This window comes from Anser anser, assembly GCF_964211835.1.
Source record: "Anser anser genome assembly, chromosome: 1".
Classification (NCBI taxonomy): domain Eukaryota; kingdom Metazoa; phylum Chordata; class Aves; order Anseriformes; family Anatidae; genus Anser; species Anser anser.
The window spans coordinates 151,246,156-151,258,550 of record NC_139720.1 but is presented as its reverse complement, the minus strand read 5'-3'; the positions used below and the strand labels follow the sequence as shown (position 1 = coordinate 151,258,550).

Below are 12,395 nucleotides of genomic sequence, written 5' to 3'. Positions count from 1 at the left end.
CCAGAGAAAACAGTCTCCTTATTTGAATACTAAATGCTCTGTTATACTATCTGGCACTAATATAACCATTTATCTAGATACAAAGGAACAGGTTAAAACAGATACTGGAAACGCTGGATTATAAGCAACAGACCAGACATAGGCTAGGAGATACTAATTCCTGTTTCACAAGCCAATTATTTCTAGATTTCTACTGACTCTGCATGTAGCTTTCTAGCAATATAATTCAAAACCAGATGTCTTCACTCAGTTAAGAAAATAAAAATGTTTACTTTTATCTACACCATGAATGCTCATATAACTAAGAAGTGCAAAAAAAAGTATTATTCTTTTGCACTTGCACTATGCTCATGTGTTAAAACACATATCACGATTCTGAAAGGCAATATGGCTCTCTAAAGGAAAACAGCACACACTGATCTTTGCAATGTCCAACAACATCTGGAAATTGCTCAGTGACACCAACTCTCCCTAAGTTCATCTGATTTTTACAGAGTCACTTGTCAATGGAACTACATTCACTCATCTACAACATAACAAAGACATGACAGAAAGGTCTCTTGATTTCTTTGTATGACTTCCAAGGTCTTCCAAAAATGACCATAAAGACATCTACAAGATTTTTAGTTTTTAATGGTCAATAAACATAAAGAAGTGAACACCACATATTTTCGCCTCTAAGGTTTTTGTTTTGTTTTGTTTTTACTATGCTACCAAAAAAAAAAAAAGCAGGTGTTTTATAAAGAGAAAAACAATAACAGACGAATACAGAGGAAATTGAAAATTAATAAAATCTACTAGAGAACCTTTAAAGCTTCACAGCACTTATTCTTTTTGCATGCACATATGTGTGTGTCTTTTTCCCCACTTTTACATGGGCATTTGCTGAAGTCATAGGGTCTTCAATTTTCAAAGCATATTGGGCTGTTTCAGTAAAACTCAGGAAGCACATAAAACAAACAAAACAGCACAAAATAAATATCCTTTGCTAAGCTAATTGTTATGCTTTATACAAACAGATGAGACATGATTTATTTATTTATTTATTTATTTATGTAGAGAATATATGAATATTTCCTCTGGCATGTGGAATTTAAGGAGTGAGCTTGAAAGGATATGAAGGGAAATGAGCATCTTGAGAAATTAAGTATGATACCATTTTGATTCCATTAAAATAATTTGTGTTGTCTGATTAAAATGAAACACAATACTCAAGCTCCTCTTTTTTTTTTTTTTTTAATGATACTTATTATGACACTTAAGAGAAGAAAAAAAAAAAAGAAACAAAGTTCAGGACTTTGTTTGATGACTTACTCATTTTCAAGTTAATTAACTGTTTTTTTCCACTTTTTCAGAGTTTAGCAGAAGTCCATTCAGAATGTTTTAGTCAGTAAGTACTGTATTTTTGCTATATGAAGCCAGAAACAATTTTGTGTAAAAAGCAAATCTATTTCTTGACGTTTTATGTGAGAGCTTAAAACTATGAAAATCTGGAGAAAGGAAAACAACAACAACAACAACAACAACAAAAAGCACTTGTTCAGAAAAAGTAAGGGACGAAAGTGTTGCAATGTATGTATACTTGATGTATACTTGTATGCTAATATCTACAGAGTGGTGTATAGAGTTGCATGGTTTTCTCTAGTTATTTACCAGTGAGAACTGCTAAAGTCTCAAGCAACCCATGGGGTAGGAGGCTCTTGGTACCAGTATACATGGCAAGTAAAAATAGAGCCAAACAGTTTCAGTCCTTGCAATTCATGGTCAAAATCAATCATGTTATTTCCTGACAATTGCTGTTCTTAATGGTTTCTAATGCTTCCATTACATCCACAGGGCAAAACAAAACAGGCATCATGTTTTCCTTTTTCTCTCATCTTTCTCTCTCCCACCAATAAAGATAATTGCCTGCCAGAAAGAAATTTTAAAGTATTTATTTATACTGTAGCAAACTGTATGTGCACACACATCGGGGCACAAAAATAGGGCAGTTATATCTTGTGAGGTCTAGTGAAAGTATTTTCAATTTTTTTGCTCTTCCTGCATGAAAAGATTAATTAGACCTCCAATATGTTCTCTTATAATAAGCAGAATGATAGTGAAATTGTTCACGTTCTTCGTCTCCTGTGCCTCATGAGTCTAGATTGACTAGGTTTTCCAAAGTTAACGAAGGTGTGAAAGACTAGGGAAAGACAAAGACAGAACTGGCCATGCATCTATATAGACCAAAACATGGCTCACCTATTCTAACCTTACAGAAATGTTTAACTCCTCAACTCTAGTTCATGTCATGAAACATTGTCTGCCACCGTGCATGGCAGCTGAACACAAGTCATATGTCTTTATAGCTATGATTCTGTAACAGAGAATCTTTATAGTTGAGGTACTCACACTGTTAGTATATTTCTTGGTGGAAAAAACTGGACTTAAAAGTCAAGCGATAACATCTCTGTATAGATTTCTTACATGCTTAAAAACAGCTCTAAAGGAAAATTTGTATTTCAAAAATATTTAGAGGTATTGCTCTTTGTTTTTGGCAAATGAGGGAAAGGTCCTGTGACAACTGTTTTCCAAGCAGAGGCTGGTTATTTTTCATATAAAAGTAATGGAAGCCTATTAAGAGTCTAATAGAAACCTAGCATGTTTTCTAACACAAGCTCTCATTTCAAAAAAGAGTAGAAAAGAAAAAAGACCAGGATTCATGTACAGGTCAATTTCTTAATAAATTGTTTGATGTTTTAAATCACTTAATTTGCACTTCTATTCCTTGTTTTGCAGGATTCAAGGCAACTTAAACTCTAAACTGTATTTCGCAGGGCATCCCCTACTATTCTCACTAAGGTATGTGTGTTTGTGTGACAGTGCAGTAGGAGGGGTGGGAGGGTGGTTGGGTGTAAAAGGCTTTCCTCATTTCCAAGACAGTAACTGATCTGTGGAAGGTCTATAAGCCTCAATTATAAACTTAGGCCACTAATGTTAAAGCATTTTTAACATTATGCTTAATGCTTAACACTAAATGTTAAGCATTTTTATTCTAGGCAGAATGGTCTTTTATCTAACTTGTTTTGCATTTGAAAAGACTGTGCATTGTTTTATGGTTGTAGTCTTCCATAAAATATGTTCACAATATTAAATATGTATTAATAAAATGTGCTTGTATGACTATGACAAATGGAATAGATAATGAGCTAAAATAAATTTGCAGAAGTATTTTACATATCAAAAAAGTAATATGGTTTTGCAGTTGCTTCGGGTAATTTTGTTTGTTCTTTTCAAATGTGAGACTTTTAAAGCATTTTAAAATCTTCTTGCATGGGCATTCCAAAAATATCTTTCACACAACTTCATTTAATATCCTCATTATCCCATCAAGGTAATATATCTAGGAAATGACCATTATCCAAAATTTTATTGTCAATTTGCAAAATTTTGTAAACCATGCAGGCCAAGCAGTGACTAAAATACCCAAAGCTTTTGTGTGCATCTACAAAGGTGTGCATGTAATTTTCCATATAAAATCCTTAAAATTATTTCTGTAGTATTTTTTGTTGTTGTTGTTAAAAAACACAAATTAAAAACATAGCCCATTTTCCATGAAATATGCAGCAGGTCTTCAAAGAGCTTCACTGATCCACACAATATAAATGTCAATAAACACTGTATTTCTTTCATGATGGTAATTTGTGTTGACAAGCATTGCTTTTTTTCCTGTCAACCAACGACACACAATTATTCTTTTCTAAATCTCTGTATTTAACCCAGGCAGCCAAAGCCACGTTATAGTTTCCTCAGATATATTATGCAGAGCTTTACATTTGTTTATTTATTTATTTTAATTGAAATCACAATTTAATGACCACTGTCTTGAAAATATATATTTTTGACAAAATGTTATCATTGCATATTCTTTCTCTTCCATCCCAGTACTACAGCCTCAGCATAGGTTTATCACATACCATTTTCATCCTCAGCTCTTTTGAGAAATTTGCAGGTTAATCAGACAGGCAAAGCTATACAAATCCCACATTAAGGGCTTTTTTTAAGTCAATGCCACTTTGTGTGACCATTGCTTAATGTCACAGTTTTCTCTGCTAGATACCATGTTACTAAATCCTTTTAGGGTTCACAAGAGCTGAACCAAGGAACAAAAATTCTTTTTCTGGTCAACATCTGATCTTTTCAGAATTATCTTTTATTCCTATTGAAATAGATGCAGGGTACAGACAATTTTCCATAAAATTATACAGTGTCGGAAAACATTGTTCTCCTAAGCATCCTGGCTATTTGGCGTGGCTCTGTAAAAGACACAAGTTCAGGTCCATTAGCTACCTGATTCACAGTAGAATTGTTCATTTCAGATCAACACAAGAAAGCTTTCAAGTACTTGTCATCTCTCTAAGATGAGCAATGAGCACAATTTAGCCATCTAATTAAAGCTAGAATCTTCTTTGCTCTCACACATTCTTGAGATGTTTGGCAGAGCTACTGACACACAAAGGAGAACATGACTGAGAATTGTCCAGATGGATTTGCTAGAGATAAATCACACGTGAACTACCTGATTGCCTTATGTGTTAAACTGTGCTAAAATGGCTAGATCTGTGAACAAAGGGAGAGTAGTGGATGACATTTATCTATACTTCAGTCCGGCTTTTGACACTGAGTGCCCTAGGTGCCTACAGCAATCCCTGGCAGCAGAGATGGCTGCAGCACTTGAGGCTGGGTCAGCAGGAGTACGACCAGGGTCAGGGCTGTCTCCACTGCCTAGGATTTGTCACCAGACCACAAACCACTGTCAGCTCCCCAGGCTCAAGTAGAGGCTGGGCCAGTGGGGCTCATCTGGCCAGGGCAGGGCAGCCTGAGGGGCACCTCATAGCCTCCCCTGTCTGGGGAGATGGGCTGGGGCAGCCAGGCCCTGCAGGGTCGGACATGGCCAAACAAGGCTGGCCAGGTGTGGGTTGGAAGCACAGGGGCTCAGGCCAGGTGTGAGGAGGCCTCTGGCAGTGTGAGGCCACCAAGCAGAGAGACAAGCTGCCCAGGAGTCTGAGCAGGATCTGTCCTTGGGGTGTCCAAGAGGAAAGACCTGAGCAGCCAGGTCTGGTCTCACAGCTCCTGAGGTCCCTTCCTGCCTGAATGATCCAATGAAATATGCATGATTTTTCAGCAAAATATAATTTTCCAGAGAAAGTATTCTGGTTAACTTCAGTACTTTCCTTTATAGGCCTTCTTAAGAGAAACCTCATTTGATGTCCATGCTCCCACAAACCAAAAGGGACATTTTGATGTTCTAGAGTACTGCTGTCAACCTCTCGGCTACTCTGCAAATGAATTCCAATAATTTCTTGATTAAAATGGCATCAGGACAGATTCAGAGGATACTCTGACATATGAAATATTCAGTATATGATAATTTGATCACTTAATATTATTTGAGTCAAAATCCTAAGCATAAGAAATTCAAGTTTAAGGTTGATTTCATGCTGAAAATAATTTTATGTAATGTGATGTAATATATTACATATTTATATGTGTAAGAAAAGAGATTTTTTAAATAGGAAATATGAGATCAGAAATGTAACAATTGTTAAGAACTACAGTATGGCTGAAAAGCAACTATACACCCCACAATTCAGTTTAACACAACTACCTGAAAGGAAATTGTGGGGAGCTGGGGTTGGCCTCTTCTCACTGGTAACTAGTGATAGGACTAGAGGCAATGGCATCAAGTTGCACCAGGGAAGGTTTAGGTTAGAAATTAGGAGACATTTCTTCTCAGTAAGAGCAGTTCAGGAGAATGGGTTGCCCCGGGAAGTGGTGGCATCACTGACCCTGGGGGTGTTCAAGGAAAGGTTGGATGTGGTTCTTAGGGACATAGTTTAGTGTGTTATATTGGTGGTAGGGTGATGGCTGGACCAGATGATCTAAGAGTTAAAACCTTAAAGATTCTATGAAAACATTGTTTGCAGTGTTGAAAATAGTACTGTTACTCCTGAAGAGCATTTGCACTCCTTCTGTAGGGCACGCACTATACAAAGTCTGCTTTTGCCTTTGCCATCTTCCCAGAATTGTACCAGTCATAGCTGGAACGAAAAGAAAAGAAAGGAAAAGAAAAGAAAGGAAAAGAGAAGAAAAGAAAGGAAAAGGAGAGGAGAGGAGAGGAGAGGAGAGGAGAGGAGAGGAGAGGAGAGGAGAGGAGAGGAGAGGAGAGGAGAGGAGAGGAGAGGAGAGGAGAGGAGAGGAGAGGAGAGGAGAGGAGAGGAGAGGAGAGGAGAGGAGAGGAGAGGAGAGGAGAGGAGAGGAGAGGAGAGGAGAGGAGAGGAGAGGAGAGGAGAGGAGAGGAGAGGAGAGGAGAGGAGAGGAGGAAAGGAAAGGAAAGGAAAGGAAAGGAAAGGAAAGGAAAGGAAAGGAAAGGAAAGGAAAGGAAAGGAAAGGAAAGGAAAGGAAAGGAAAGGAAAGGAAAGGAAAGGAAAGGAAAGGAAAGGAAAGGAAAGGAAAGGAAAGGAAAGGAAAGGAAAGGAAAGGAAAGGAAAGGAAAGGAAAGGAAAGGAAAGGAAAGGAAAGGAAAGGAAAGGAAAGAAAAGAAAAGAAAAGAAAAGAAAAGAAAAGAAAAGAAAAGAAAAGAAAAGAAAAGAAAAGAAAAGAAAAGAAAAGAAAAGAAAAGAAAAGAAAAGAAAAGAAAAGAAAAGAAAAGAAAAGAAAAGAAAAGAAAAGAAAAGAAAAAAGAAAAGAAAAGAAAAGAAAAGAAAAGAAAAAGACATTGATGGCTTTTTTATGTTGTTACATTCCCACAGGTTGTTAATCTTGCTTCATTCTCCATCATTTTGAAAACATAGACACCACAGAAATTAACTGAGCCTTTTGATCATTTCTAGTTTGCAAGACTTCAATGAATACTGACAAGATGCTTCCTTTTCTATTCCCTAAAACTTTTCCCAAGCTGCTGAAGAGTAGTACAGAGGTTTGGCACTTATTGCCTGCATATGTTTGATCATATAGTTGTATCTGGAAGCTTCTTTATGTCCTGTGCAATATGCCCTGCTCTTATCAGGACAAGTGAATAAATGTGCTTCCCTTAAGCCCAAGAGAAAGTTGGCTGGAAGGGGAAGGGGGGGGGGGGGGCAGGGGAGTGGCGTGACGAAAGGAGGGAGAGGGAGAGAGGGAGGGAGGGAGGGAGGGAGGGAGGAAGTGAGAGAGAGGGAGAGAGTATTTCAGGCCAAAATAACTTAAAGGACATTCTCAAATGTGAACAGGAAAGAAGAGCAGAGACTGTCATGTGAGGAAGTCATAAAAACAATTAAACAGCTCCCACCAAACCTGTAGTCTTACAATTAAGTTTCCTACATTTATTCTCACAGGCTGTAGATTGCCTAACTTTCAGTTTCTTTATTAATTTTGAAAATAGTAGAGGACCCAGAAACCTGGGTGAAGCTAATCATGAACTTCATCTAATCAATGTCTAGCTTACCTGGATCCAAACAGAAACATCAGACATCCTCTTTTGTAATCACATTAAAACTCAGGCTGCATAGAGGCAATGGAAGATAAAACCTCTTTTTGTCAGGAAACAGAAGAGGAGTTTCTATTCTAACAGGCAGAATTTATCTCTAAGAAAAACCAGGAACATCTTGAAAAATGATCACTGGCTGCAGGTTACTCAGTTTCTGTTTTAAAAAGCCAAATCCTGAATGAAGGAGTCAGAAAAGATGGTAAACAACAGATTTCACAAGAGCAAGGATGGTTTGAGCAGAGCAGAGCCCAGCAGCAGGGATGTGAGCAAAGCCACCACAGCTGCCCAGGACAGGAGGTTCACTCAAAACTAGTCATTTTGGAGCTCGGAAACAGACATAGAATAAAGAGCTGAAGCGCCTTCCAGAGGCTTGCATTCCCTAATGGAGTCAAGAAAAAACAAACAAATGTATATATGGTAGCTGCTTGGAAAAACTCATAGACTTTCAACCATTTTGAATGTTGCATAATCTTGCCAAGTTATTAAGAGGCAAGATAGCTTCTAGATTATATGTTATTTCTCAACACAGCTTCAGTGACAAATAAAAAAAGGTAAATCACCTTGCTTACCACATGCTCAAGGCAAAGTTCCATCTAAAATATTCCAAAGCTAATAAAACCTGAGTGAGCAGAGTGAAATGTGGAATTTAACCTCTGGGAAAAAAAGGTCTGATTCTTTCACACATAAGTTACTGTGATTAGGTCAAGGGCTCAAGGCGCAACACTGTCTTTTTCTTAATTGCTGAATTTTGATTTTGCCTAATTCTGCTCCTAGTTTACTCCTCTGAGAACACCAAGAAAATGTTCAGGCTTTAAAAAAAAAACAACACATTTTTAACTATTATTTAGACAACAGATATACATATATATCATACATATAGGAAAATTAATCGGAATGTTGAAATTAGTAAATTGATTTTTCCATTCATGTATTACATGGGGGAGGGCAGGGGGAGAGAGAGAGAGAGAGAAAGAGAAAGAGAGAGAGAGAGAGAGAGACAGAGAGAGAGAGAGAGAGAGAGATTTTCTACATCGACAAGGTAACAAAAACAATTATTTCTGATAGATATAATCTGAGCATTTGCAATGATAACAGAATATACCAGAATATACAAGACTGAGAATTTGGACCTACCCATTTATTATACAAAATCTCTATATGCACATATTTGTAGAACTAAACATTCACTAAGTACACATAACTCTTAATAGAGAGAGTAGACAAAACTCATAAGCCAACTGAGGAAAGCCTTGCCCAAATACATATCAAGAAAGTATTTTATTACTTATGACACTAGAAATGTACTTAAATTCAGACTCTAGTGTTTTGTAGACCTATAATACATTTTATATTTCAAGATCACTTTAATTTTCTCCATGAAGTTTATACCATTTTTATTCTATTCATGATTTCATAGAATCATAAAGGTTGGAAAAGACCTCCAAGATCATCTGGTCCAACCATCACCCTACTACCAATGTCACCCACTAAATCATGTCCCTGAGCACAATGTCCAAAGTTTCCTTGAACACCCCCAGGGATGGTGACTCCACCACCTCCCTGGGCAACCCGTTCCAATGCCTGACTACTCTTTCTGAGAAGAAATGTCTCCTCATTTCCAACCTACACCTCCCCTGGTACAACTTGAGGCCATTCCTTCTAGTCCTATCACTAGGTATCTGTGACAAGAGGCCAAGCCCCAGCTCCCCACACCTTCCCTTCAGGTAGCTGTAGAGAGTAAAAAGGTCTCCCCTGAGCTTCCTCTTCCCCAGACTAAACAACCCCAGTTCCCTCAGCCGCTCCTCATAGGACTTCTGTTCTAGGCCCTTCACCAGCTTTTTTTTTTTTTTTTTGAGCTTTGTAGCCCTTCTGTGGACATGTTCCAGGCCCTAATGTCCTTCTTGTACTGAGGGGCCCAAAACTGAAGACAGTACTCGAGGTGTGGTTTCAGTAGAGCACAGTACAAGGGGATGATCATCTCCCTGGCCCTGCTGGCTACACTATTCCCAATACAAGCCAGGATGCCGTTGGCCTTCTTGGCCACCTGAGCACACTGCCAGACTCATGTCCAGGAGAACATCAATCAACAACCCCAGATCCTTTTCCTCTGCACAGCTTTCGAGCCACTCTGCACCAAGCCTGTAGAGTTGCATGGGGTTGTTGTGGCCAAAGTGCAGGACCCAGCACTTAGCCATGTTGAACCTCATCCCATTGGCATCTGCCCATAGACCCATCCTGTCCAGGTCCCTCTGCAGGGCCTTCCTACCATCCAGCAGACCAACAGTTCCCCCCCAACTTGGTGTCGTCTGCAAAGTTACTGAGGGTGCATACAACTCCCTCATCCAAATAATCAATAAAGATATTAAAGAGGGTGCGCCCCAATGCCGACCCCTGGAGAACACCACTTGTGACCAGTCGCCAGATGGATTTCACTCCATTCACCACCATTCTCTGGGCACGGCCATCCAGCCAGTTTTTTACACAACAAAGAGTGTACCTGTCCAAGCCATGGACTGCCAGCTTCTCCGGGAGAAGACTGTGGGAGACCATGTCAAAGGCTTTGCTGAAGTATAGGCAGACTACATCAACACGCTTTCCCTCATCCATCAGGTGGGTCACCCAGTTATAGAAGGAAATGAGGTTGGTCAGGCAGGACTTGCCTTTCATGAACCCATACTGACTGGGCCTGATCCCCCAGTTGTCCTGCACATGCTGCATGATTACATTCAAGATGACTTGTTCCATCACCCTTCCTGGCACTGAGGTCAGGCTGACAGGACTGTAGTTCCCCAGGTCCTCCTTGCGACCCTTCTAATAGATGGGCATCACATTAGCAAGTCTCCAGTCATCTGGGACCTCTCTGGATGACCATGACCACTGATAGATGATGGAAAACAGCCCAGCAATCACATCCGCCAACTCCCTCAGCACCCTCGAGTAGAGCCCATCAGGCCCCATGGACTTGTGACAGTCCAGGTAGAGCGGCAGGTCTCTGTTTCCACATGAATTGTGAGGGGTTTCTCCTGTGCCTCGTCCCAGACTTCCAAGTCAGGAGGCTGAGTACTCTGAGGATAAGTGGTCTGGCTGGTAAATACAGATGTAAAGAAGTCATTAAGAACCTCAGCATTTTCCTTATCCTCAGTAGTCACTTCAGATGGCCCTCGTATGTAAACACTGCAATATTATTGCTGCAAGAACAAGACATGCAGTGAAAATAAACTCTATACAAGCACTACTCATCTGTTTATAACTCATCCAAGTTTCTACTGAACTTCCTCACATTAATAAGGAATTTTCAATTCTACAACAATCAAAAGTAAACGATTCATTAAAAGGAGCCAATATTCTTCTGTATTGTGCAAAAAATATTTTAGAATGTATGAGGTGATTAAAATAGATTCCGTCTCAGAAATATGTGGATCATATCAGTATATCAGGATAATATGTTTAATTTTACACCACCTCCATGTTGTCATAAATAATCAAACATATCTAATTTGACAACTTAACCTTTAATGCTTAAAAAAAAAACAAAAGCCTCATTTAGCTCCATAGAATATTTATTTCTATAAAAGATTAGTTACAAGGAAAAGCAGTTTTGGAGCAAGTATTTTTTTTTTTCTTTAGCATTACTTTCAAGACTGATGATCCAATAAGAGCCATTTGTATGTAACAAGTATTGATGTCTTCATATGATCTTTCCTAAACACACACTTTGGGTGCAATCCCTCCTCGTCTTTTATTAAAAACAGCTCCATTTACTTAAAACAGGTTACTTGTTTGAGGAAAACCAGGTGTGCTTAATCATAAATGCACTGGTCTTCCTCACATGAAACATGAATAATTGTAAGTCTGTCAAATCTGGTGGAAAACAGATGTAAAACAAGGAAATGTGTTTGCCTGATGTTTAAATATTATTACACATTTTCTATCTAGCACCCTATTTCCCTTAGGAATTTGACAATATTTGGATTCACCGTTCACTACCTAAGCAACTCTATTTATAGAATGCTTTCATTTATTCAACATTCTTGGTACTTTCAGAAGCCATATAAAAACGGGTTGTTGAAAAGATAAGGATTTCATACATGTATTAGATCAGGTAAATCTATTCTCCACAACAAAACAGAAAAACACCATCACCAACAAAATGTTTTCCCCACAACATAATGTTTCCTTGCAGTATTCTTTTTTGTTCCTAGTTTAGCGTAATACCTCCTGATGCAACATTCCCAGCAACAGAACTATTGTTGTGCAAACAAAAATGAACCCACACTGAAATATGAAAAATTCACAGGGAAATTCAATAAATTTTATTGAACTAACATGCTACCTTGAAAAAGGCTGAGGAACTCTAACTCTGTCTCACCATCACCCTATTGTGTATTCCTTTGTGCAATGCTTTGGATTTTCTTTTTTCCCCCAGGGAATGTGAAAAAGATCTATAGAACCAACTCATAGCTTTTCTGTGGATCTACTGACTTCAAAGTAATTCAGTGTCGCTGTTTACAAAAACGACGTAAGAAATTTTAGGAATATTTTTAGCTAGGAAATTGCTCTCATACTTGGGTTCTTTGTGTTTTAGCAACATCATTTTTAGTAATTTGTACATACCAAGATAAATGAATGTTTGTGGTAAAAGTCCCCAGAAAAACATTTTTCTTTCCTTTGTTGTTTTGGCTAGGGGAGAAATCAGGGAATTTGTTTATCAGATATTTTCTGGCAAGTATTTACAACTAAAAATTATCCATAGGTGTAGAAGGTGTAATTTCTGGTATTCCTTAGACTAGCTGGTTTTAATCAGACTTCCTCTCCATTAAAGACAAATTTCTACTACTGTCTGTGAATGACTCTTTGTACAGAGTTAATTTATGAAAGACTATGGGAG

General features: G+C 38.4%; 1 protein-coding gene and 1 long non-coding RNA gene across 8 annotated transcripts in view; one reads left to right on the top strand and one right to left on the bottom strand.

Annotated features, from left to right (window-relative positions):
• Positions 1 to 12,395, bottom strand: part of NALF1 (NALCN channel auxiliary factor 1) — a 517,684-nt gene that overhangs the window by 333,070 nt on the left and 172,219 nt on the right. The window lies entirely within an intron of this gene.
• LOC310903243 overlaps positions 1 to 12,395 on the top strand; it is a 116,971-nt gene that overhangs the window by 90,672 nt on the left and 13,904 nt on the right. For 2 of the 3 annotated variants that reach the window (XR_014587374.1, XR_014587375.1), the window contains one exon: positions 2,779 to 2,841. This is a non-coding gene — a long non-coding RNA (uncharacterized lncRNA). Of the gene's footprint in view, positions 1 to 1,353; positions 1,391 to 2,778; positions 2,842 to 12,395 lie in introns of those variants that run through there. The other variant, XR_014587376.1, reaches the window with a different exon arrangement.